This window comes from Mus caroli, chromosome 16 (genome assembly GCF_900094665.2).
Source record: "Mus caroli chromosome 16, CAROLI_EIJ_v1.1, whole genome shotgun sequence".
In the NCBI taxonomy this organism is placed as follows: Eukaryota; Metazoa; Chordata; class Mammalia; order Rodentia; family Muridae; genus Mus; species Mus caroli.
Genome location: NC_034585.1, coordinates 40,156,175 through 40,182,353, shown reverse-complemented (window position 1 = coordinate 40,182,353; position 26,179 = coordinate 40,156,175). Strand labels below are relative to the sequence as shown.

Below are 26,179 nucleotides of genomic sequence, written 5' to 3'. Positions count from 1 at the left end.
AAACTTTATATGCCCCAATACAAGGGAATGCCAGGGCCAAAAGAATGGGAATGGGTGGGTAGGGAAGTGGGGGCGCTATGGGGGACTTTTGGGATAGCATTGGAAATGCAATTGAGGAAAATACGTAATAATAAATAAATAAATAAATAAATAAATAAATAAATAAAAGAGTGAATGTGGAGATAGTAAAAGCCCAAGGCCCAGAGTTTGCTGGGATACTGTGTTTCTTCACATGTCAGAAATTACACATGTGAAGTCTTAGCCACATGGATGTTTCAACAGGAGTTGAACTAGGATGACAAGACTGGATATTGTAACATCATGGGGAAAACTCAAGAGGGCTCAACCTTAAGCAAAGAACTACGGGCAACTTAGGAACACTGAGAGTGGGAGAAATAGTCTTTCCCAGTGAAGGACATCGAAGTAATCAAATACCAAAGAGTCAGACCTGAAAACATACATATAAAAGTAATGTTATACAGACTGAGGAGGTTGTATTCATGAATTTAAGAAAAAAAATATATAAAACCAAAATTTAAAAAGAGAAGGTTATGAATTTGAAAGAGAGCAAACATGGGAGGGTTTTCCAGGAGAAAAAGGAGGAAATGATATAATTTTATTAATCTCAATTTTTTAAAAAGACAGTCAATGTGCAATATAGTAAACCTATATAATACAATGCTGAGTATTTTTTACCTCTAGGTATAAACAAAAAGCTACTATATAAAGGTATGCAGAGACTTTTAACAAAACCAGAAACGGTGTATATACACAGGAAAAAGTATAACAGTATCCACAAATTTGAAAGTAGATTATTTGTGGACAATTTTGAGTGATTTTAATTATCCTCTTGTAGTTTAATCTATACCAATGAATGACTTTCAAATGAAAAAGTAAAAACGAGTAGCTATGATAGGTCACATTCCTATTTTAGAGACGATAATATTGAGGGCAAGATCAGTAGAAATTGTAATTTTCCCCTTATTTAGTGCCGGAGCTTGAATAGAAACCAATGCTTTCATTTTTAATTAGTGTGTTTTCTGACCTCTATTTCTTTTCAGTTGTTACCATAATGGAGAAATTCAAAGAGAAGCCAGGAAGAAAGCCATGGAGGTGGGTGGTGATGCACAGAGTAAAAATGTGCTGCCAGCTTCTACTGAGGAGTCCTTATACAGCTTCAGGCTTCTTAGAGTTCTCATCAGGCTACATGTTTCAGAGCCCAACCAATACTAAACATAGTAGGCTGTAACAGCACCTCTAATTCTTTGCGCACGCTATGAAACAGAATATTATCTGTGTATCATATGATTTACTGTGACTCTCAGCAGAGGATGTGATCATGTGTGGGACTGGTGCACATCACTACCTGCTGGCACTAAGTTTAGTAAAATAATTTGACTTGATTGATGAAATATTAAGCTACATTAAATGAGCAGAGACTTACATACTTTTGTAGGGGACAAAATTCTAAAATTGTTAATGTTTTATCTTCCCATAGTAACTGTGTTAAAAGTGAAACTTGTTTTTCATGAAAAGGTATAGTTAACATACCACATCATGTCGTTCTGTACTAATCTGGGACCAAAATAAGCCACTGGGAAGGCAGGTCCCATTTCTGGAGCATTTTCTCCATCTTTGATGCAGTCTGGAAGGATGTATGTAGTACCAATAATTATCTTGATCACCATGCCCTGATACTCTTTCTACTGTATTGCCATTTGCATTCCAAGCCTGTTTAGTGCCTCCTGAAAGTAGATTCTGCCCTGTGGTGAATCAGACGGGGTCAATCTTAGATTTCTGTTTGAAGATACCAAGACTTTGGCATCTCTTATTCTCTGGGCTTCATGAAATTTCAGCAATGCTCAGAAACCCTCTGTATTGATGTGATACTTCAAATACTGACAGAAACTATTGCGATTACTACCAATTGACTGGATTGACAACCATCTTCGTCCTGATACATGGAAAAAATATTTAGATTCTCACACATTTCTATTAGTTTACCCAGAGTTAATTACACTTTCTAGGCTATAAACTAAATATACATTCCTTCATTTACTAGGATATATGTAAGTATAGCTTTTGTATAATAGCCCCATGTTTCATATAAATATCCTTCAGAAATTTATAATGCCATAATACACAGAGGTGAACATAAGGGTTTAAGCTAGCTTTGTCAATCAGACCAAGAACTGGCAATAAGTCACTGGCTGTAGTAGAAAGGAGAAAAGGAGTTGTGAATCAACAGTTACAAACAGACCAACAAACTCGAGTATACAGGTCTGGGTATCTGCCAGATCAAGGGCTGGATCAAGGGCTGCTGTGTATGTAGTAATCTGCATGGTAGTTCAGAAGGCAGGGATGAGTGAGTGACTTGAGGATGAATTCAGAGAAGAGGAGGAAGAAGTTACAGTAAAGGTAGGTTTAGCAAGGCCACTGGGGTCTAAATGGGATAAGTTACTCCAGAAATGTCAAGACTTGTATGAAGTGCCTCCAGCACAGTTCACATAAAAAAAAAAAGCATTAAGTTCTATTCCATGTTGTTTTGCATCAGAGTTGTCTCATCCTCAATAAGTCTAGAATGGACTCATCAATCTCTTCTAACATTGCACAATATCTTGGATGTAGTGGTTTGAATGAGAATGGCCTCTATAGGATCAATTGGTCCCCAATTGGTAGAACTGTTTGTGAAGGTTAGGAGGTGTGGCCTTGTTAGAGTAGGTATGCGCCTAGGGGTGGGCTTTGCTGTTTCCAAAGGCTCATGCCATTCTCTGTGCTCCAGCTCATGGTTGTAGACCAAGATGAGAGCTGCTGTTCCATCTTAAACTCTAATCCTCTCAAACCAAAGCCAAATTAAATGCTTCCTTTATAAATGTCTTAGCTCCCTGCATTTTTTTTTCTTCATAAAGCAAGTTTATTTCTTCAGAGGAAGTGTCTTATGTTTACATCCAGGGAAGAAGCAGAAAGAAACGCTCCCTCCCAGAACTGGGTCCCCGAGTCCTCAGTAGCACGTTGTGTTTCAACTATCTTTACTGGGGAACAAAGAGGTTGGGATCATGAAGAGTCAAACTAGTTACCAACTGCTCAAAGTTACTCAGGCTCCAAGGTGGACATGACAGATTTTCAGGGCCAAGAGACCTGCTGTGACACAGGGGCTGATTGAAGGTGAGCAAAAGATCTGTCTGATATGGGGGCAGCCGCAGCAAGGCCCGATGCAGTGTGACATCCTTTGCTACCTGCTGGTTTTTTTTTAGCTACCTGCTACTTGCCAGAAAGGAACCAGGCATCTTGACAGCAGTCTCTCAGGGATAAGTTCTCTAAACAGAGAGGTTGCACAGATAGCACGTGCACAGCCCTAGTCCCCTACACCCCGCCAACGTCCTCAAAATGTTACCGTGCAGCCACTTCGCCCTGCACGTGGGCCTGCAGCTCCAGAAGTTCTATGATCAGACTCTGGTCGGTCACAGGATGGCTGAAAACTTCTTGGTTGTCTGGCACCGGTCGGAGGTCACTCACATTAATGGCCCCTATAGGGAGGATGGCAGAGAAGGCGCCTCCGAACAGTGGATAGTTTCTGGTAGGCTCCATAGATCTAGTACTTGAGTCTGGACATTAGCGAGGATTTAAAGAAACCTACATGAGCCTTTGAGGCATCATTTTCCCTCGTGTTCCCAGAGCAGCCACTCGCTCACTGCACTTTTATCATAGCAATAAAAAAAAAGTATTAAGATGAAGAGGAAGAGTATCTAGTGTACACTTCGGCTAGGAGCCTAGGCTTAAAGAGAATTGCTTCAGGGACTGCTTAAGTTAGGCATTAATAGCAGACAAAGATGACATACTAGCCTATAAAACAGGCTGTGACATTGGTGTGATAGTGGGACAAATGTTATTGGTGTCACCAATCACTCTTGATACATTGAAGGCCCACTCAAAGAGATGAAACCCATACCGGACATTGTCAATAATGGCAAGAAACTGTAGCCCTGAAGGTAAACAAGTAATTACTGTTTTGCTAAATATGATTAACAATGAAAATGAGTCCTAATCACTTACGCATGGATTAGCACATCCCTTACTCCTCATCAAGGAAGCCTTTTCTTGCAGCAGATGGGAATTAACATAGATAACAAGAGACTTCTGAATGCCCAGGCCTAAATGGGAAGTCTATATCAAAGCCTTCCCCTCAAACTTCAGGGATCCAAGTGGCAGAAGGGGTGGAAAGTTTGTAGGAGCCAGAATTGAAGGATGACTTCACGAAAACAGTGTTCTTTTCAGACACAACTGGGCAAATGCATGAACTCACAAACGGTGAGTGCATGCACAAGAGCAGCACAAGGTCAACACAGACCAAAATCTATCATGAAGGAGAGAAGGTGGGCAGGAAGTCCCCCTCAACATACATCCCGAGCTGAGGTTGCTGTTGGTAGCTGACTGCTCCTGGGAAAAGAAAACTTGCTTTCTTCAGTGGAGTGATACCTAGTATATCAACCCCATTCCAGGGCAGGTCCCATGCCCAAGAATAATTCCTCAACATAAACTAGACTCATAGAAGGGAGATGGATAAAGGAGGAGAAGAGGAAGTGGGAGGGTCAAAGACTATGAAGTTGGGTGGGGAGAAAGGTGGGGAAGGATCTGGGTGAAGTCAGGAGAGGGAGATAAATATCAAAATACACTGTATGAAATTCTCAAGAGAAATAATGTAGGCATATAATACACTCACATTATGATCTGGCACTCATAAATACGGCTTGGGAAAGTCAGATAATCATCTACATTCAACTCTATTCCAAATGGGGTTGTCTAAATTCTTCAAGATATCAAACCTTGCAGTAAATACTAAACTGTTCAGCTAAGAAATATAGTTCTCATTATTTTCGTCAGAGTCATTCCTTTATTATTATCCTATAGAATGATATGTATTGATCCTTCCGTGCTTGTGAGAAAATGTGAGAACAAATTTTGGAAAATAAGAAAAAGAATGGTGGTATTTTATATTATCTTGCCAAGATGTACTGAAAGATTTCCTGACATTTTGAATTCATGGCAATATGCTTTTTAGTTAATATTTTTATAAGGTTTTATTAAAGTGGAAGGCAATTGAAAGTTTAAGGGTTATATCTAAATGTATTAAGCTTGAAGGGTTTAGACATAAATGAGTGCTTTATAGGAAGTTATTGAGATCTGTAAGCTTCTAGGACAGATATATCAACGCTGATGATGTCTGCTCCAGATCACCCTGCCCAAGCAGCTCTTAAGGTGGGATTCAGTTTATTCCACAACTGACCAGGCAGCAGAGGACTATTCTGGAACATACTGGGTTGGAGGCTCACATTAGGTTTAATAATAAATGCTTTGTGTTTTAGAATAGTTGATAAAGCAATCATTCCCGTGTTTTGATGTATAAAGGAAAGGATTGTGTCCTTAATCTGCAAAACTACAGCAGGACATGCTGGGCAGGTTATAGCCCTTTACACAGTCATATGTGGCTTTTCTTTGACAATGAGTGGGCAACTCTTAAAAAAAGTTTCAAAATAGAACCCACCCACCAACATTTTCCACCCTGAGACATTAAACTCAGTTGCAAAGAAATGAAATGTTACTATTTACAAAGCTCTTTTCATCTTATATCCTGTCTTTTCTCTTTTGCATTTTCTTTTTTTCCCCTTTCTCCTTGTTCCCTTACCTACTTCATTTTACCCATTTGCTCGCATTTCCTAAGGCCTCCTGCCCCTATTATTCTGAAATCTGTTCATCCTGAAACAGGCTTCGCCAATGGAAAAGAAAAGGCCCCAGACAAAGCCCTGATCTGAGACAGGGCCCTCCAGAGGGTGGTGAATGGTGACTGGGGTCCAGCCTGTGGGGCTGAGAATGTTAACCACTCTGTAGGCTCTTCCCTGGAAAGCCATTAGGCTTCAGCGGGCTTGATAGCTGTATCAAGCCTTGTGATTTCAAAGCTTTCATGGCTGACAAGGACTTGCTAATTTCAAACTTTCTAACCAATTACAATCACAAAGAACTCAGGACAATAATCAGCGAGCAAAATGAAACTGCTCTGGGAAGCAGCCTCTGCAGGTTTTACTCTTGAGGCTTGGCAGCCAGTGTGCAGCTGGGACTCGGCTTCAGCAAGTAAATAAAACTACACCATAAACTACAAACATACACAATGGATCCCACTCGCTGCTGTTCTCAGTAGTTGGGTATGGAGAAACCTTCTCCTGCATTCAGCCCATTAATTTCTGATGGTGTTAATTAAAAACTTTTGATGCTGGTTTGAATGGAAAAATACCTCAAACAGTGTTTCCTTTATTGAGGCCTAAGTTCTAAGTCTTGGATTATTAGGTTAAGCTCTGTCAGCAGTGAGACCAACAGAAATGCTTTTCATACCATCTGCTTTGACCAAGAAGAATAGTAACAGCGATAATAAATACATTAGTAAAAAGGAGGAAGAAGAGAAACTGTTTAGGTTGAAAACTCTGTATTTCAACCTACTTTTGAAGAGCTATACTGAAAATCCAGGCCCCTGAATACAGAACAAATGGGTAAGAGAAATAAGAGGAGGGGGGATATTTCTCCAAATTATTACAGAACATTCAAATTACCCCATGTTCCAGGACCTGAATATTTTATATTTAAAAGTGAAAGCTGCTTAAAACAAGAGAATCAGCTGCTAAGTGATTTCTCTCTGGCTTTCCCCTCTCCTACCTTTCTACAGGCTGAAAAAGAATGCCTACAAAGGTATATCCATCTGATTTTGTGACTTAAGAAACTTACTATAATTACTGAGGACTGGTGTTACCTGCTTAAGAGCAAACTGCAATGGAGTAAATGGAACTGAGGGCCTAGTTATCATCCACCCCTGTGAGATGCAGAAACCAGTTCCAAAGGCCTAACCCAGGTAGCAGGTAAGGATGCTGAGCCTTGCTCTGAATTCTCTATCATCCTGGGAACCTGTGCAGTCTTGGGAATTGAGAGAGTGGATAAGAGGATAGCAGGAGGAATTCTTTGCTGTAGCCCAGCACATAACACCCAGGATCTCTATCCAATGCCTTGTGACATATGAAACAAACCCCTGAGATATTCAGATTAGTTTTTCATATTCGTGTCTAATTTTGTTACTTACTAGTTCCCTCCCTTGCAATGGACAGGTTCTGGTAGTTTTGAGTACCTGTAGTGAGGACCCCAAAATGCCATCTCACAGCGACCCTACTTTCTTTGTACATTACTATGTCCAGAGACTATCACTTTTTTCATTTCCCACCTTGTTTATTCATAGTGCCTGTGAAATCAACTAGCTACTTAAAAGACCACAAAACTTCTGGCTATTTTAGTCAAAGGTCTCATCACCTACTCTTAATTACCATAGCTTTAAAAAGGATGATGTGCCATACAAAGGCTAGCCATTTAAGCAGGTTTTCTTTCCTTCCGTCCCCAAAGTCAGGCTTCCCTGGCCTCTGCAACTGTGACAGTCTGCAGAACTGACCCACCCAATGTGATGTGACATAATAGTGATCCTTTAGAAAAATCAGCAACAACAGAAAGGCCTCACAGTAAGGCATGAGCAGGGGATACCCCTACTAATAGAGCTGAAACTCCATAAAGGAAACAGCTTTGCGCAAAGCACAGGAATCTGTTTGCTCACAAAACTTATGAATTCTACTCTGAGTAAACGGATAGGTGATACTGCCTACAAAAGGGCTAGTAAATGTAAATTAACTAACAGAGATATAGCAAATGAACGCATTTCAAGATGATTTTCAGCTGAAATGATTTTTTTTTCCTAGAGACCAAGTTTTTGTTAAACTTAATCCTGACTCTCTTCCCTCCCCAGCAGTAGAAACATCTGGTCGGTTTTAGATTCCCCTTGGATTTCCAACTTCAAAGGGAATTACAAAGAATAACAAATTCATGTACCGGCAGTAAAAAAAGAAAAGAAAACTTAGAGCAGCGTGAAGGAATGGTAAAACTGTCCTTATGTGACTGCTGGTGACAGGCGCCAGAGGCAGAACTCTGAGGAAAGACAAAGGCAAGATCACCTGTTGACAAGCAGAGTCCCACAAAGCACTAAACCTGAGATGAACAGGGTCATACAGAGCAATGCATCCGGAGGTGGGATTTTTTTATTTATATACTGCAATGAATAAAATCGTATTTAATATATAAAATGAATTGGAACAAAAGAAAATGATTCACATTTCTCTAACCAAACCTTCATTGAAATACTAACAAATAAATCAATACAAATTTATCAAAAGGATGACTTGGAGACAATCTTAGAGATCCCTTTGGCCTTTGAGTTTTGATTTAATTTTGAGGAAACTGTGAATTTTTATTCGAGGGACGGTAGGATAAGTCATCTCAGAAATAAATTCAGCTCTAACAGACCCCAGACCTATCATATTGTGATTAAAAAACTGTTCTCCAAGGACTTGAAAAGTATCTGCAGTTTTGTCCTAGATTCTGGGCACTTTGTGTGAGGACTGACCAGATACTGAAGTCATGTTAATAGAAGAGGGTTTGAAAGAACTGTGATATTTGTAATTGTAAGGCAATTAACATGCTGTATTTGATAATACATAATAAATACGGAATTATTTCTCTCTACCATTTTCCTAGTAAAACTGAAATATACTTTCTAGAGTCTAGGTCTTGATGCAATCAAGAGAATGAGACAATCTAGAGAAAGTGCAATGCTGCCATTGTAATTATCTTTTATAAACAGCTTTCCCTCGTCCTTGCTTTATGTGCAGTGTCTACAAAAACAACAACAAAAACAAACAAAGGACATGATTAACCAATCAACTTGTTTGTGGACAAAGAAAGAAAAATAGTTAAGGGCTAAAAGTCTTTAAATAATTAATTCCAAGAGTCCTTACACTTAGGATTGAAAGGTTACAAGATCTCCATGCTACAAAAACATTAGAGGAATTCAGAGCGGCTATCAAATACCCAGAAAACAAGCTGAAGGCATATAACACCAAAAATCAGAAATATTTCTACAATGGAGGTCAGAACTCATAGAAGCAGTTCTCATGGGAGTCTAGAGGGGCCTCTGGATCAGTCTCCAGATGGATGGCCATTTCTAAACCATCTCCTGTTCGAACTGTAGTCTAGTCAAAGGGAAGAACGGGGATTCCTCCTCAGCATCCCGATGTGAAAGGACTTTGATAAGGATATAATGATCTCCTTGAATATCTGCTTTAGCATGGATTTCATTCCTCTCTCCTCCCATGTGACAGAGAATCACAGGAGTTATCTTGGGGAAGGAATAACATAATTTTATCCTCATGACAATTGCCCACAATTGCATAATATATGTTCAATAAAAACTTCCCAGAAAATATGCCAGTTTCATGGAATAGAGAGGCTTGGCAATCTAAATAAAACCTTCTACCTCCTTTGGCTATGATTATCAGCATCTTTAGGCTTAAAAGTCCTGTCATGTACTTACAAAGGATTCCCTGCATCAAAATAAGGAGAATCATTCAACTATAATCATGAGCTTAGTTCAGAGAAAGAGGTAGAAAGTGGATTGCTACTTTATTCTTAGTGTTACACATAAGGTCACAAATACAACAGTAACCCAATACGAGGACCCAAGAAGCCACACATAAGGAAGAAACACGAGCTATTTTTCAAGGCGTTTTCCGACAGAACTTTTACCAGGCTCAGGTGATGAGCTTACTGAGCTATTGGGAGTCGCAGTTACCTCTGAGGTGGCTTCAGCTACTCTTTCTATCACTGTTATTGATAATTATTACTGTAGCTGCAATCATGATGACATTTTGGTGGATAACTTGAGTACATGGTATAATATACAAACAAGAAGGAATCATGGTTTCTCTTTCAAAGAAACGTCTTTACAGTTCATGTTCATGACGGGAACAAAGTACTCCAGCACATGTAAGGAGAAGATGGAAATAAATGGCCATGAGGTGCTGTTAGCATCCATCTTAGAATAGCGAAGGGAAAGTGAGTTGCTATAAGATATGAGTACTTTGCAACTCTAAAAGAGTACAATTGCTTGTTACTGCTTTCTCATACCTGCCTGAATTCCATGGCACCAAGGCACACTTCGGCTCTTTAGCTGATATTTTAATGGTGGTGATGTCAAACCATAGTAGAGGAAAATAAATGTTCAGAAGACAGATGGAAAGAGAAGAGATGGAAAGAGGAAAAGGATTTGTATTGTTTACACATGCACAGGAGCAGTTTCTACAGATGCTCTGTTTGATTGGATAGTTTATTGCTTGTATTATTACTTTCTTTTTTCCCTGTGTGCTTTTCCTACCAGCTTTGGCTGAGAATATTTTGTATGTGTCCATTCTGTAAGCCATCATATTTTTTCTAGAGATTTAGTGTGGTGGAGAAATTTTTTATTTCTTCTCGAAGGGTTAGGCACATCAATATTCCAGCCACTCACTTTCGAGGCCAATGGAAACTGCACCAAAGATTAAACAGGCCAAAGTAACACATAAATTCAGTTTCTATGGATGCAGTGTGTACTTGCTCACATCCTGAATATCTGATGAGTTCAAAACACCTGTTGGTTAACACATCACCACTGAACAGTCTCTGGCTTAAAATTTAGTACGTAAGAAAGGAAAACTTGCAAACAGGTACTGTACACAAATCCCAATTCAACAGATCATTCAGAATGTATAGAACTCTTTTGTGAAAGTTGTGTTCTATCTATGGAAAAGTGGCTTGTAAATGTTTCTCTGGAGACCTTGGGACAAGCAGAGTAATAAACACAGGCAGTGATGTGCAGCGGATTATTTCCTCCCTCAGATATAGAGCTGTATATATAAAATTATATAATGTTCCCCTTTTCAGATTTAAGAGTCCCATATAACTATCAGATGCTTTCCTGTTATTAAAAAAGCCTTAAAATCTATAAATATTTGAACAGAGTACTAAGTTAGGTTTAAGTACTTTGCTTTGCTCTATACAGGAATGGCTTAAAGCAGTTTAGAGTTCTATGTAGCCAGAGGATGACCTTTTTCTTTTACTTCAGATGAACAATTGTATATAATACATTGATATATTCAATGATAAAGATAATTGATACTGTATAAGTCTTCCGTGTAAGTTATCATCCTAAAATTGAGTTAAGTAAAAAGATCCCAAAGAAAACCGTTTGTCTCGGAAGCCTATCTAACTGTTAGAGTGGTCTCTTCTCCAACCCCTTGTCCTCTGGCTAGCACATGTGCCTGAGGGTGCTATGGCACAAGCTGCTGAGATATTTCCAGTCAGTTGCTACATATGAGAAGACATGAGGCCAAGACACGAAGAAGAGAAACAGTGTTCCATATAATGATGAGAATTGCTTTTCTGAAACTTTTTAAAACATCAACATGTAAAAGCATCCTAATGAACCAGAAATATTCGCTAATTAATTAACTGTCATGATATCTGAGTTTTTCAAAATAACAAGGCAATACCGTGGGAAACTGACAGGCCACAGGTTAAGCAGTGACTGTGCCAGCTGATGAATGCACACGAGTTCATTACCGTAATCTGCCTACATTCATGGATTTGAAATTTTTCAAAAATCATTTTAACACTATATGCTTCATTTGAACTTTCAATCATTTATCCATTATTTACGGACCGATCCACTCATTGTTCATATGCAAGGGATTATAGAAATGGAAAAAATAAAATATAATGCTTTTGTGGGCATTTTGATTATAGGAATAGAATTTATTTATTTAGAATGTCTATAAAGACTTTGTAACTAAATGAAAAATTCTTAAGTTAAATTTTTAAAAAAGAAACAAAAAAATTACAGAGGAATTCTGAGCACAGCATATTCAAAAACTATGTCCTCAGGAGAAAATGAGAGTTAGAAAATATATCAAATAGGTATTAATAGTTAGATTTAAATTATAGATATAATTATTTTAATTTTTCTTCATTTTACTCCTATGTATTTTTCCAAATTATTTTTAATGAACAAGTATCATTTTAAAATGAAATAAATAATTGTTCATTACTAGACAAGATGTGCTCCCTCCTCTAGAAGGTTTCCCTTTACTAAAACAGAGAAATGCAAGCACATTGCACTGCCCGCTCCTTCCCACCACCCTGTATCTTCATGCCTGAAAGCGGAATACACCCAAAGGCCAAGCCCATCAATTTATACTTTATCTGATCACAGAAACAGAAAACACTGAGGAGGAATCTGCTTCTTTTGCAAGTCAGCCATAGTGTGGAATTCTGGCTTTTCTGTGCTGATATCATTTTGTGAGGAATGCTAAGGGAGAACAAATTAAAGTTACCAAGTAGGCCTGTCCCTTGTGCCTCTGGGCTCACACTCAGCAGGTTTACTTTGGGTAGCAAAACAAGTAAAGCAGGGAGTCGGGCTGGGGATGGGAGAAAGAATAACAGTCCTAAAGCATGGCCTTCGGTGGCAAGCGGGACATACTCGGGGACAGAGATAGACTGATGACAGAATTAGAAACAGTAACAGTGACAACTATGGATCATGTGCAGGGAGCATGGAAATTCCCCACAGAAAGCTCTGTCTCACCCTAAGAGATGATTTTCTTCATTTACTGCACATTCATATGAAGTGCAGTCAAGAGTGTAACTTTAAAGGTTTGGATGACTACGCTGTTTATGACTAAACAGGACTAGAGTGCCAGGCAGAAGAGAGCCAGAAGCCAAGCGAGGTGCTCCTTCCCTCCCCCTCCCTCTGGAGCACATTTGTCATTACAGTTTATAGCCTGCCAGCCTCTAGCAAACTCAGCTCTCTCTGGCTGTCTCCTACCTTCCCATCCTGCCTTGCTCTCCTCCAGACACCTACTACCAAGACTGTTCAAGGACACAATGCTACACTACCCTTCTAGAAACTTCTCATAGTCTCACCAGAAGACAAGGAGCCCAACTCTAAACCTGTGTTTGCATCATCTTGGCACTATTAATTTCCAGTTATGGACATGTTTGTCTGTAGCTCAACAGGCCGGTCCCCTTTCTTCTTGGGGATATATGCAAGTGTGGCTATGTCTGTTTTTAAGATTCAAAAGAAGCAAATACATTTCAGATTTACAAAAGATTATATAATATAAACCAGAAATTCAAAGAGACATAAAATATGTTTGAAAGACTTTCTGTGTGTTTTTCCAATGTCAAAATGACTGCTTTCTCCACAGAAGCTATTTTCACCTATGGCTGTTTCTGTCTCTTCAGAATTCTTTAGAAAAATTTATTTCCATAAAGACCTCCAAATAAGTCCTTTAGTTTTTCCCCCCATGTCTACTAAAGTCATTCAAAATGTTTACCAATATTGTGATATTGATTCTTATTCTTTTACATTTTATCAGTATCAAAATACATTCTGTTCAAATTTAATCTTGTGGTGGTAAATTCACTACAGCCCCTAGATTTACTTCTTGTTTGTCTGGAGTTTATTTCTTTGGACTTCAATATTTTGGCCTGCAATTGAGAGACAATGAAATCTTACTTACCAGCCAACACGTTGTGTGAAATATTCAATTGCTGATGATAAAAGAGTCTGAAATGGAAAAAGATATCATAAGTCTTGGTATGTGTTTCACCTAATATATGACAATATGCTAATCACAGAAAAGAATACACTTGTCCCTCCCCTGGGACCCTGGCTTGAAAGTAAAAGAAAGTAAAAGACAGTTCCTTTGGGAATGAAATCACAATTAGACCCTCCGACTGGTGACTTGGTGAGTGCCTGAATATTTAACCTGATGATCACTAACCAGACGCAGCCAGTAATGACTGATCTGCTAACCTTTATACACTACCCTCTGTGCTGAGAAAGTTCAGTTTCATAGCTAGTTATTGTGATCTGCTTAGAAATAATCAAACTCTTGGTCACTACAAGGATTTGCAGTCCTGTTTGAATTTTACTGTACTTTTCATTAAACATTTTATAAATAGAAGCAAACTGGTCTCTCCTTGCTTTGGGCTGTTTGCTAACCATGTTCTGGATGTTAGGTCTTGTGACAGTGATGGCAAAACAAGCATTAGGCAGTGTACACCAGCTTTCATGACACTTCATCAGAGTACTGGCTGTACTGTCCTTTGTTTGTTTTGTTTTGTTTTGGGTTTCTCTGTGTAGCCCTGGCTGTCCTGGAACTCACTCTGTAGACCAGGCTGGCCTCGAACTCAGAGATCTGCCTGCCTCTGCCTTCTAAGTGCAGGTATTAAAGGCATCCGCCACTACCGCCCGACTTATACTATCCTTTTTGACTACAAATTAATGTATGGTTTTATATTCCAAGCTAGGTAAGAGAAGCACAAATGTGAACTGAAACCTTTAAAACTTTTATGCTATGTCACAAAATAATAGATTGAAATAAAAATTAACATTAAAATATTTTCAAATGTGGAACAAACAAGTCTCCAATTGTTATATAATTTACAGTTTAGAAACTGCTAGTCCAATAGTACACACCTATTAATATTTCTACATTGTGTTTCTTATTAATTACCTTAAGAATACAGAAGCTACAAGTGGCTTTCCTGGTAGTCACCCAACCTTCAATACCAGCACCATAATGACAATCTATAGAAGATCAAATATAACTAAATTACTCCAAACATGACTCAGAAAGGCCTGAAGTTTACCATGCCACAAATAATGAAACTGTACATGACAGAGTCATTTTATAGGAAAGGTTCCACATATATGAATGAAAACAAAATTAATTATCCAGAGAATATAAGAAAAGCCCCAATTCAAGGAAGTCTGTGGTAGAGTTCAAGAGAGGTGTATTTGAGAGCCAATATCTCACCCACACGCATATGAAATTTAATGAAGATCATTCAGGTGGCTTGCCAAAAACTATGTTTTTAAAATGAGCCTCTGGAGCAATCACCACTGAAAAGAATCTCTAGGAAAGATGTAAAACTGACTTCTGAGATTGGAAGTTTTTATAAAGAATAAGAGCAACTATCCAAGCTAGCTCAGTTGGTCAGATCACAGCACCAACACAGAGTAATAGTAGACAATAAGCTCTTCCTGATTAAAGACGATGATGTCTCCATTGCTAGATCTGAGATGCTCCAGTACCAGTTTCTTCTGTCCCTTTCTTTGCATGGGGTACACTTGCCTGGACAGTGTTCTGGGACGGCCAGTGAGTCTCCCCAGCACACCAAAACAAATATGTATGAAGCTGCTACTTCACACAAGGCACAAGCAGGTGAGTGTTTCTGTCTGAAAAGCTGTCTGTGACTGAGGACCTTGTTCAAAAATTAGAATGTATTGAACAACGCAAAGAGAAATGGAGTTGTAAGGGTTGTGCAGGACTTAACAAATATCAGAAGAAAATTAAAACTCTTCTGCTTTGCATGGCACAGCTGGAGCAAGTTGACGTTTGCCAGCCTTGCCTCTACTTGAATCCAGCACTGTAAATGAAAAAGTACATATAGCCTAGATGTTCCCAAGTGCTGTGGTCACAGCTGACAGGAAGGGCTGAGCAGACTTGCTTGCAGTAAAGTGAACTTTAAAATGCAATCCTGCGTACCTGTGGTTCAGTGTGAAAACCCACCAAGCTAGAAAGCGAAGGTATCTGACTGAAGGAGGGAGGAAGATGTTAGACTTTTCCCTCTGCTTCTTCCATGACCAGATGTCTACAACTGTTTTTGATTCCCTACAAATATTGACTCCCTTTATGGGTTTTAGTTTTTCAGTTTAAAAGATATTATTTGAAAATTAGGGTATTCAGAATAAATTCCTGTGTATGTTCAGGAGAATAACTTGGTTACAGGTTATGTAACCAATTATATAAAAATTGCATTATAAGGAATCTACTTTCTGTTTTACCAAAACACAGAAAATAGTTATAAAGCTGCTCTGTGTACCAGGCACAACTTAAGTAATTCTTGTTGGACAGCTAAGTCACTGGCTAAGATTCTTGAAACATTACTGTCACTACTGCCAACAGCAACAAATAGAGATGAGGGTTGATATATTTGATAATATTGTACCAATATGCACTACTGCATATTGGAATTCAAGATCAGCCATAATAGTCTTAGAGGAATATATAGAAAAATATGTGTGAATATAACTTCCTGGCTAAACACTAGAATGTTCTGTCCAATTTTTATGTCAATAGTTTTCGATAAGCAATTCTCTGAGATACAGATTCTGTACAGAAGAAAAAAGAGTTGGAAAGAAATGTATGTGTATATATGTGTGTATATGTGTGTGTTCTTGTTTAAAATATTTACTAGTTTAGTCATGATTCATTTTAAAACAACAAAACATATGTAATCGAAAATGCAGATATCCAAAATACCAATAAAATTGCAATCACAGCATTGTTACAATAAAGAGATCTGTGCTTTAACAATGAAACCTGAGAAGCCAGACAAACATATACTTGCTTTGATTTTTATTTTTGTGCGCTTGAGTTTTCCATACAAAAGATTTTTAAATTGTAATAACTGACCTGTAAGAAAGTGTTTAAAATATGATATAGTTTGAATTACACACACACACACACTATTAAAGAAAAAAAAACATACCTTAGACTTTTAGTATATTAAACTGGTTGATATCTCAAGCTTTTAGCATCCATAAACAAAGCATGAACTGAAAGTAAGATACTTATTCAAAATATAAGCAGCCCAATTCTTCAACAGGTTGTATTTGTACAGTAGAGACCATGTCTTCGCTTCCCCATGCTCCTTTCACCATCCCTTCATTTGGTTAAAGCCGACAGAACTACCATTGCTTCCCAGCTGGTTTAACAGTTCTCTGCAGTGTCCAGTGTTGCCCTCTGCATCATTTTATATCCACTTCAAATGCATTAATGGCCAGACAGTAAAATGAAAGAACAAAACAAACACCCTTCTCTCCAGCCTCCTCCTTATCAGACAGAAATGCCTAGTTCCCAGGGAACTCCTTGGGGTAAGTGAAACAAAATATTTTAAGATGGAAGAAAGACTGATAGAGCACACACAAATACCACACTGTGTTTCCATCTAGGGTGGGTAACACCCTTCAATGTGAAGGAGAGAGGCATGGGAAAGAGGTGCAGAGCTACAAAGAGAAAGGAGAGAGACCAGAGAGGTGAGGGAGGAAAGGAGAGATTACAGAAGAGGAGGGGTGAGGAGGTGGGAGTAGAGAGAAGAGTGACTGGAGAGCAGAGAGGAGAGAAGAGACAGGGGAGAGGGGAGTGGGGAGGGAAGATTTCTTGATGCAGTGAATGCAAAGATGTTTCATAGAGCAGCATGGCACTAGGGAGGGAGGCAGGAGATGAGAATTCCACAAGCTCTAGATTCATACACAGAGCTGTCATTCAGAGAAGGACCTCTACAAGGCCTTGGAATTAAGCCTTCTGTCCTGTTGTAGCATTGAGATGTTTGCTGTTACTGAGTCTGCCTTTGACTGTGCTTTGTAATGAGAAAATGAAGGTTAGAAACTCATAGTAACTGAAGTAAAAAGGAAGAGAATCATCTTCCTGAACTGTTCTTACATAAATATTATACCAGGTTGTTTTCACATAAATATTATACCAGAATATATTGCAAGTAGAAACACGTGTGCACACAGTCATCTTTCTTATCTCTGGCTTTATAATTAATTTTATTCTTAGAATTTTTTGATTTTCCATTAAAAAGTGAACTAGTCTCAGAATATGTTAGTTTCATATTACCTGGAAAATCCATTACATCACTGACAGTCACAAAGTCCTGTTTTAAAACCAGTTATGGTTCTGACAATTATGGGATGTTGCTACAGGCTAGGGTAAATAGAAATGGCCAGGGATGTTAACTAACTCCTTTCTGAACAGTCTGGGAAAGGGGGGAAAAGCTGTAAGTTTCCCCATCTGTTACTTCCTTTTTGGCTGTAGAAAAGTGAAATTCTGTGAGAGCTTTTGAATGTAAAGCTGTGTCTGCTTTCTCTCTGTCTGTGTACCAGTTATGCGACATTGCATAACTGAGTACAGAGTAGGCGGTTAGCGTTTACTATTGATTTACTCTATGCCACCTAATGAATTCAGGACACTAAATAGAAAAGAGCAGAAGGCAGGGAACAAAAAGAGAAAGGGGATGACAGGGAGGAGAGGGCCAGGAGGGGAACTGGAAAGCACTTGCAGAGGCAATCCTAAAGCAGGGATAAGTTCCTTTTTTTGTCTTTTGCTTTTAATTTCCTTTGGTCCTGACTTTCAACTATTGTTCAGGTCATAGGACAAGGTGTATGCGCTGGTACCCCAAACAGTAATTGTGGTATTCCAAGCTTATTTCTAACACAGTTTACTGGCAGGTCCATGTGTCAAAGTACTAATGTTTCAAATTACTGAAAGCAGTTCCACTAAACTGACAAAACTTCTCTGCCTGTAGCAATTTGTCACTTGCAGACTGATTTGTGAATCTCTGTGATAACTACTGCTATGGCCCCACTAGTTTTCCTTGCTGCAAAAATTCTTTCTAAGATGCATGGGGTATTGTTAGGACAAAGATACTTCCTGTTTAGCCACATATTACTTTGCAAGGTATTTGGTTTAGCCGAACAGCCCCAAGTTAGAAGGAAATAGCCAAAGTGAGGAAGAACACAAACATCAGCTGCAAAAGAAATGGAAATAACTCCTTAAACTGTGTGTCTGTAGACCATGTAACTCTGGCATACCTAAGTTGGACACTGCTGTCAGTCACTATTGCTTAGTGTTTTCCATGCTAGAAAATGAGCTCCCAAAGTTTATACTAAGAAGTGTCCATGACTTTTACTCTCCCTGTAGGTACAGGACGCTCCAATACCTGTAGGTTCTTCTAAGGCTGAGATCAACTACTAGGATAAGAAAGACAGAGGAATTCTCTTGATTAAGCATAGGATGACATCCATCCCGTGTACAGACACTATCGCTGATGCCAAGAAGCGCTTGCTGGCAGGAACTTGGTTTAGCTGTTCCCTGAGAGGTTCTTCTAGTACCTGACCAATACAGATGCAGACACTCATAGCCAACCATCGGACTGAGCCAGGGGACCCCAGTGGAAGAGCTAGGGGAAGGACTGAAGGAGCTGAACCTCCTATTGCAACCCCACTGGAAGAACATTATCAACTAAGCAGAACACCCTGAGCTTACAGAGACTAAACCACCAAACAAATAGTATACAGGGAGGGATCCATGGCTACAGATATGGAGCAGAGGATGGGAGGGGAGGCCCTTAGTCCTGTGGAGGTTTGATGCTCCAGTGTAGGGACATGCTAGAGTGGTGAGGTGGGAGTGGGTGAGTGAGTGGAGGAGCACCTTCACAGAGGCAAAGGGGAGGGGGGAGAAGGAAATGGTATGAAGTTTGTGGAGGGGTAACTGGGAAGAGGGATATCATTTGAAATGTAAACAAATAAAATAAATTAATAATAATAATAATAATAATAATAATAATAGAAAGCTAGGTGGGGGCCTTATTTCCATCTTGGAAATGTTTTGAAGTGGAAACTAGGAAATCACAGTTATCTGAAGAAAAGAGGAAACTGGGATCATTTCTGACCATCCTGTTGTCATCTCTTCCACATGATCAAGTGAATACCTACTCCAACCTTTAGTCAGAGATGCTGAGCACAGAAGAATACGCACACAGCTCTATACCTAGTGCCTAGTACACTCCAACAACTTCTTTGTGCTTACCAGATATTTGCTGAAACTGTGAAATGATTATGGAAGAAATATTTCTGTAGGAAAAGAAAATAGAAAAGCCTCAAATCCCATATTTCAATGCTTTCTATGAAATCTTAGGCTGTTTTTCTGTATCATTTATTTTCAGGCCAAATAATGATGTAAAGGAACCATGAGGCAGTTAGCTTGGGGTCAGTTGACTTTAGTTCCATTTTATTACCAAAAAAATGCTTTAGAAAAAATTATAATGCTGATAACATCAGCAAAATGTGTGCCCCCTTTTACCTGTCCTTTCAGCCTGGGTTTCCAACTCACTCCTGGGCACAGACAAGTCCATTTTAATTTTCATGGACACATTCTAAAGGAAAAGTCATGGGATATCAACATAATTCATCTTTTAAAAATACTGAGAAGAATGTATCCACTTAGTAACGGAAGAGAATACAGCTTTTTGTTGAAGGGCAAAGCAGGTTGAGTTTTGATTAGGTTATGCAAATTTAAATTAACAGAAGGGCAACCAAGAATATACTGATTTTCATTTTCTTGGTTAAACAGGAGTTTTATGAGAAAAATAAATTCTGGATCAGGAAGACAGAAATGCAATCTTGCAGTTAATTGGAGAATAAGACCTTTAGGAAAGAAATTACAGCTGCAATTCTCCAAAACCCCAGTTGAAGATTCAACTAAAAGTAGGCTGTGGAATGGCAGTCATGCTTCCAAAGCATGGGGTACCATCTTGTCAGCACGCTGGAACTCTGCATGCGCACACATCATCAGAAGACAGTGTGTGTGTGTGTGTGTGTGTGTGTGTGCGTGCGTGTGCATCTGGCCATTCCTTTAATGTAAATAAGTTCAACTTTTCGCAAGGAGCATCTCAGCAGTGTGTCAATGGCATAGGCTGCATGGCTTTTAAAACAAGACGAGCACTTGCCTGTCTGCTGCATTTTATATATGAAGATCTGAAGGCTAGGGATTAATTTTTCTGAGGAACATTCACGTTGAGAAAGAGCTGGGACTGGTAGCTAAAGCTCACTCGTAATTTTTCCACAGCATAGAGTAAATCAAAGCGTATAAATTGAAGCTTATTTTAAATGCCATAGGGATCAATTTCAAAGGATTCTTTTATAAAACACAAAATTCTTACATTATGTAAAATGTTCACCTCAAAGCTATCTTCTACTTAATTTTTTATCTTAAACGTGAGTCTACTGTTGAAACCTTACTTCTCTTCTCACTGCTGTTCTTAAGAACTTAGATCATTGAGTAGACCTGCTTACTGTCCCCTGTGTCTACCTGATGGATTTCTCCTGACTTCAAGATCCACCCTCTTTCTGTTTAGTCACTCTTTATTCCTGTTTTCATATGGAAGCTATTTTTTTGTTAAAAAGCTTTGATATATATTGAAATTATAAAAAAATATAAATAAGAGAAACTATAAATTCAATAATACATTATCAGTAAGTCTTAGGCAAATATTACCATTTTTAAAAGTGTGACATGGCAGTAAGCAGTAAGGGTAGTCTACAGCTGGCAGGCTTCCCTCTTAAATGCTACCACTGTCTCGATCTCTGAATGGTCAATATGGACATTGGGGCCCACATAAAGTATCTCACCAAAGACAGAAAGCAACATTTTTTGATCTCTAGGCCACTAATTTCCCACAACAGCAGGTTGCCTTTCAGTTCCCTTTATGTTCTTTTCATCCCATAGATGCACATGTTTTCGAGTAGTTATGGCTCAACAGGAAAGGAACCAGAGAAATCCCAGTAGCTTAATGCGGCTTAATGATGCAGGTCAAATGCTCTCAATTCCAATAGAAGTTGGAAAGATGCACACTGAAATTTCAGTTACGCAGTAAATGCAGACTAAGAAGGTTAAAAGCAAACTCGGCCATGAGAAGGAAGTCTCTGGTTATTAAGGGTATGGCTGCCAGAATCCTGTAATTAAGATCGTGTCATTGTTTCCATTATGAACCTGACTCTAACGGGATTTATAATTCAGCTACAATGATTAATTCTAGGCTGAAATGCAGTTCAAGTATCTGACAGTGGGATATTATGTTTTGTTCTTACTACCTAAAAAAGAAAACATTCAGCAACTATTCATCCATCCCAATGGCATTGGCCGTCGAGCTCACAGGTTTCCCTAAGAACAGCAGTTCATAATCAACAAGGTAAATCTGCAGGAGCCAGGGTGGAATAAAGGATGCTAATCTGGCATGAGAAGAATAAAGGGGCTGCCTATTAACTGAAAAGGCTTAATGTATATCACTTCATCCCACTTTACTGGTGTAAAGAGGAACATACGTAAGTAGGAAGGTCTCCTACTTATTTTGGCTAACTCTTTTTTATGATTACAATCCCAGGAAACAAGAATTTTTGATTATTTCTTTAGAACTCCTCTCAGAGTGATAATTAGATGAGAATTAAAATGTTTCCTTGCTCTGGTATCCATAGCATTGTCTCCTAAGTTATGTGGTGGTAAAGGATGGAGATAAAAAGCAGTTACGAAATCAATAGGTCTGAAGAAATAGGCTCTACTGGGTATCGTGGTTTAATGAGAAATGTCCTTCATAGCCTCAGACATTTGAGCACTGCTTTCTTCAGCTGTTATCAGGATTTGGGAAATGTAGGTGATATGGCTTTGTTGGAGGAAGTACATCTACCACTGGATGTGGGCTTCCAATCAAAAGCCTCACCTACTACCAGTTTGCTCTCTTCATTCTGTGTCAAGTTCTGAGCTTTCATCTTGCTGTTCCTGCCACATGACCACATGTCCATGATGTCCACACAGTTATGGACTCTCATTCTCTAGAACCGTAAGACAAGCAAACTCTTCTGCAAGTTGCCTTGGTCAGGGTTGCTTCTTACTGAAGTAGGCCAAAGCAATTAATACACTGAGTATATTTTACATCTCACAGTGTCCACTCGTGTTATTTCATTTAAGATCAGCCTACTGTGAATTACACTGCAGTGTCTTACTGATTAGCAAGCAATCTAATTACACACTTGTTATTATTCTATCTAAGAGTGTATTAAAGGTAATTTAAAAGTTAAGTAAGCCCTGAATTAGGATTCATACCCCACACACACATACATCACATTGCACCAGAACATGAAGCAGTCTAAATGAAAATTCTTCCCTGTCAAAGAAGAAAGCCAACTTATACTCCAAGAGGTAACATAAGTGATTCCCTCAAAAGTAAGTCCTTGTTTTCCTCAGTTCTAAAGTCACTCCATGTTCAAGCAAATGCCATCCTACCATGGACACCTGGAAGATGTTCAGTGCCTTAGAGAAGGAATGCATTTTCCTCGGATTCAGTAAGTCACCTCAAGGTTTTTATTGCTTTAAATTTTTCAATTAAGATTTTATACTAGATAAGAGTTTTTAAAATATAATGCATAGAAAATCAAATGATTAGTACAATCTTATCATTCCCATATGTGTACACAATTGTTTTTCTGCTTGCCAAAATTTGTGGCAATTAATGTTAAATAATTAATGAAAGATACACAATACATATATTAATCCAGGAGAAAAGAAAACAAATGAAAAAATAAGAAGAGACTATATACCCATAGTTACCCTTAGAATTCGAATCTTAATATATTTATTAAGCAAAAGAGGTCATACATTTAGTATGGTCATATGTGTAGTTATTTTAATAATGACTCCCCTTTTTGGCCTTTACTGCATCTTTTTATATGGCTATGGTATATTATATGTTTTCCATTTTTAAGTAATTTTTATCTTTAAAGATTCTTTATTCTTCATTATGTGTATGTGTGCGTTTATGTACACAATGCACATGCAGGAACACACAGAAGTCAGAAAAAGGCGTTACATCCCCAGAATTAGAGGAAATGGTGAGCTTTGATGTGAACTTTTGTCCTCATCAAGAACAGCAAGTTCTAACACCTAGGCCATCTCTCCAGCTCCTATTTTCAATTTTTAGTTTGTGTATACATGTGTGTTAATGTGTAAGGATGTGAACATGAGTGCAGGTACTCATGGATGCCAGAGGTTGTGTAATGCCAGATGTGCATACTAATAACTGAGTTCAGGTCCTCCGGAAGAGCAATACATGCTTTTAACCACTGAACCGTATCTCCAGCCCCAATGTTTTTCTTACAAATAATCATATTTAAGGTAACATTACAGCTTATCATGCAACCAAGAAAAACATTTTAAAGGACTGAAGTATAAAGCACTATACAGTTTACGTTTACCTATTAATAAAAAGCATTCTTTAAAAAATGTATGAAATCAAAATTTTATTCTATTTTATTCCCACAATGTAGAATTCGGAGGCTGAAGCTTATATGAATTTGTGTGCATGTGTGTGCCTGTGTGTGCAAGCACGTGTGGGTGTGTGTGTGTGTGAGAAAGAGAGAGACAGATGGAGGGGGCATTTCTAATAGTACAAATATACCACTTTTTTTGTACCAAAGAATCAGAAATAAGTATGAAAAGAAAACCTAGTCTAACTTTCAAAGATTCAGCAGGGGTGACACCTGGACCCTTTGACCATAGCCCACACTTTCCCTTATTCCTGGGGTTTGGCAGGTAGGTAGGTAGGTAGGTTACATACTACATTATTGTTCCTAGGCCCCTCTGAAGTCCCAGGTCCATGCATGTGCACATACCTACACATGTCCTTAAGACCTTTGGATATTTAAGAATACTTGTAAAACCATTGCTACATAAGGAATTATCACAGAGTGGGTGCAAACAACAGATGTAACAACTGAACAGCTTGCAGGCTGCACTGCTCCCCCCACAGCTGTACTGTGTCTCCCTCACACCAGATTGGAAGCAAGAAGGAAGGAACACTAACTCCTGGTTTAGGAGAAGCAGAGAGAGCTGGAACCTTCTCCCCTCTCCCATGCCCCAACCCCATCAGGAAGAGCCACTGTATACTAAACACTGAGGAATGCAGTAGCAACAACCACTAGGACTACTTTGTGACACTGGAAAAAGTGGGCTGTGTGTCTGCACGGGTCCAGAGGACATCAGATTCCAGCTTTTCTAACTGCTTTGCAACAAAGCTGGGCAAGAAATGCAGCCCTCGAGGGAAATAGATATAGTTTATGGAAAGATGATTTTTAAAATCATATTTAAACACATGACCAAGCTATAACTTGTGACATTAAAAAGTAAAGTACTCAGTTACTTGAACCAGCTGAAAACAGCTCACACCATCCTCCTCATAAAAACAAAGTAAAACAGCAAAAACCTCAGGAGCGATGCTTTCGCCTGTGAGAACAGACAGTGATCCAGGGTAACAGATGGAAGCCATTTTAACTCTCACAGCACACTCACTGAGCACAACTGCAAGCATCCCCACCCTCTCACTGAACAATGGTGACTCTGGCCTTGTGCTTCAAATACCTCCTTTGGGAGCATTTTCTAAGACTTCAGAGGGGCCTAGGAATAATACTGTAGCATGGAGCCTACCTACCTGCCAAACCCCAGGAACAAGGGAAAGTTGGGGGCTGCGGTCAGAAGGGTCCAGGTGTCACCCCTGCTGAACCTTTGATACTTAAGAGTAGGTTTTTACTTCATACTTATTTCTGATTCTTTGGTAGGAAAAGTGGCATATTTGTACTATTAAAAATACCATACTACCTACTATCTAAAAACTTTCACAAATCAATTAATTAAAAGTAATAAAGCTTCCTGCTAATTTCGCCTCAGAGTTGAAAGAAAGGTTATTTTCTTACCTTACACCATGTCTTCTGAACTGTCAGTATCATTCAGTCAAAAATTTCAATGTTAGTTCACTGATTTTCAACTCTTTATTATGAAGCTTGAAGCAGTAATGAAATGGTGCTGATCTGCGAGCTTTCACGCTATATAACGTCTATATTTATATGCTTATGCTTCTATTTGGATCTATATTTATCTGCTTTATCTGCCTACAGTGCATCTGTTTCTCATACACACAGACATATATTTATATATATACACACATACTGTATATATATGTGTTAAATATAAACACACATACCACAAGAATGTATTCTAGTGTGCTTCCTTCAGCGGCCATGTAGGTGCATAAATACTCAAACACATGACAAATTTACAAAGAGCAAAAGCATACATGCAAATATAGTCGTTGAGGGGAAGCACAGCTTATGAGGAGTGCCGTCTGCCACACTCGGCTGTTGGCCTTTAACTAACACTGTTCTAAGTCACGTCACTGGTCATCCTGAGGAGAAATATCTCTGAGATCAAGTCCATGTAGACAAAAAGAAATAGAAATCCTGCATTCCTTCTCACTCATTTTAGGGAGGGCAAACTGAGGTACCAAGCGATAGAGAGCTGGGAGTTGTCAGAAGCATTACCTCCTGAGCAAAGGCCTGTGTGCTGTGCTGAACTGAAGTAATGAAACTCAGTTCACGGTTAAGTCATTATCCTTTTCTGCTACCCTTCCATCTCTTTTTCTTTTTAAGATTTATTTTATTTTAAATTATGTTTACATGTGTGTACCTGTGTGCTTATGAGTGTGGCTGTCCATGGAGGTGAGGAGAAAATGTGAGATCTCCTGGAGCAGGAGCTGCCTGACGTGGATGCTT

General features: G+C 38.8%; 1 protein-coding gene and 1 pseudogene across 15 annotated transcripts in view; both read right to left on the bottom strand.

Moving 5' to 3' along the window:
- Positions 1–26,179, bottom strand: part of Zbtb20 (zinc finger and BTB domain containing 20) — a 751,404-nt gene that overhangs the window by 330,734 nt on the left and 394,491 nt on the right. For 14 of the 15 annotated variants that reach the window (XM_029470523.1, XM_029470521.1, XM_029470520.1 and 11 more), the window contains one exon: positions 13,470–13,516. The gene's annotated coding sequence lies outside the window, so the exon portion shown is untranslated. Of the gene's footprint in view, positions 1–13,469; positions 13,517–14,468; positions 14,489–26,179 lie in introns of those variants that run through there. The other variant, XM_029470522.1, reaches the window with a different exon arrangement.
- On the bottom strand, positions 584–11,795 carry LOC115029570 (annotated as a pseudogene).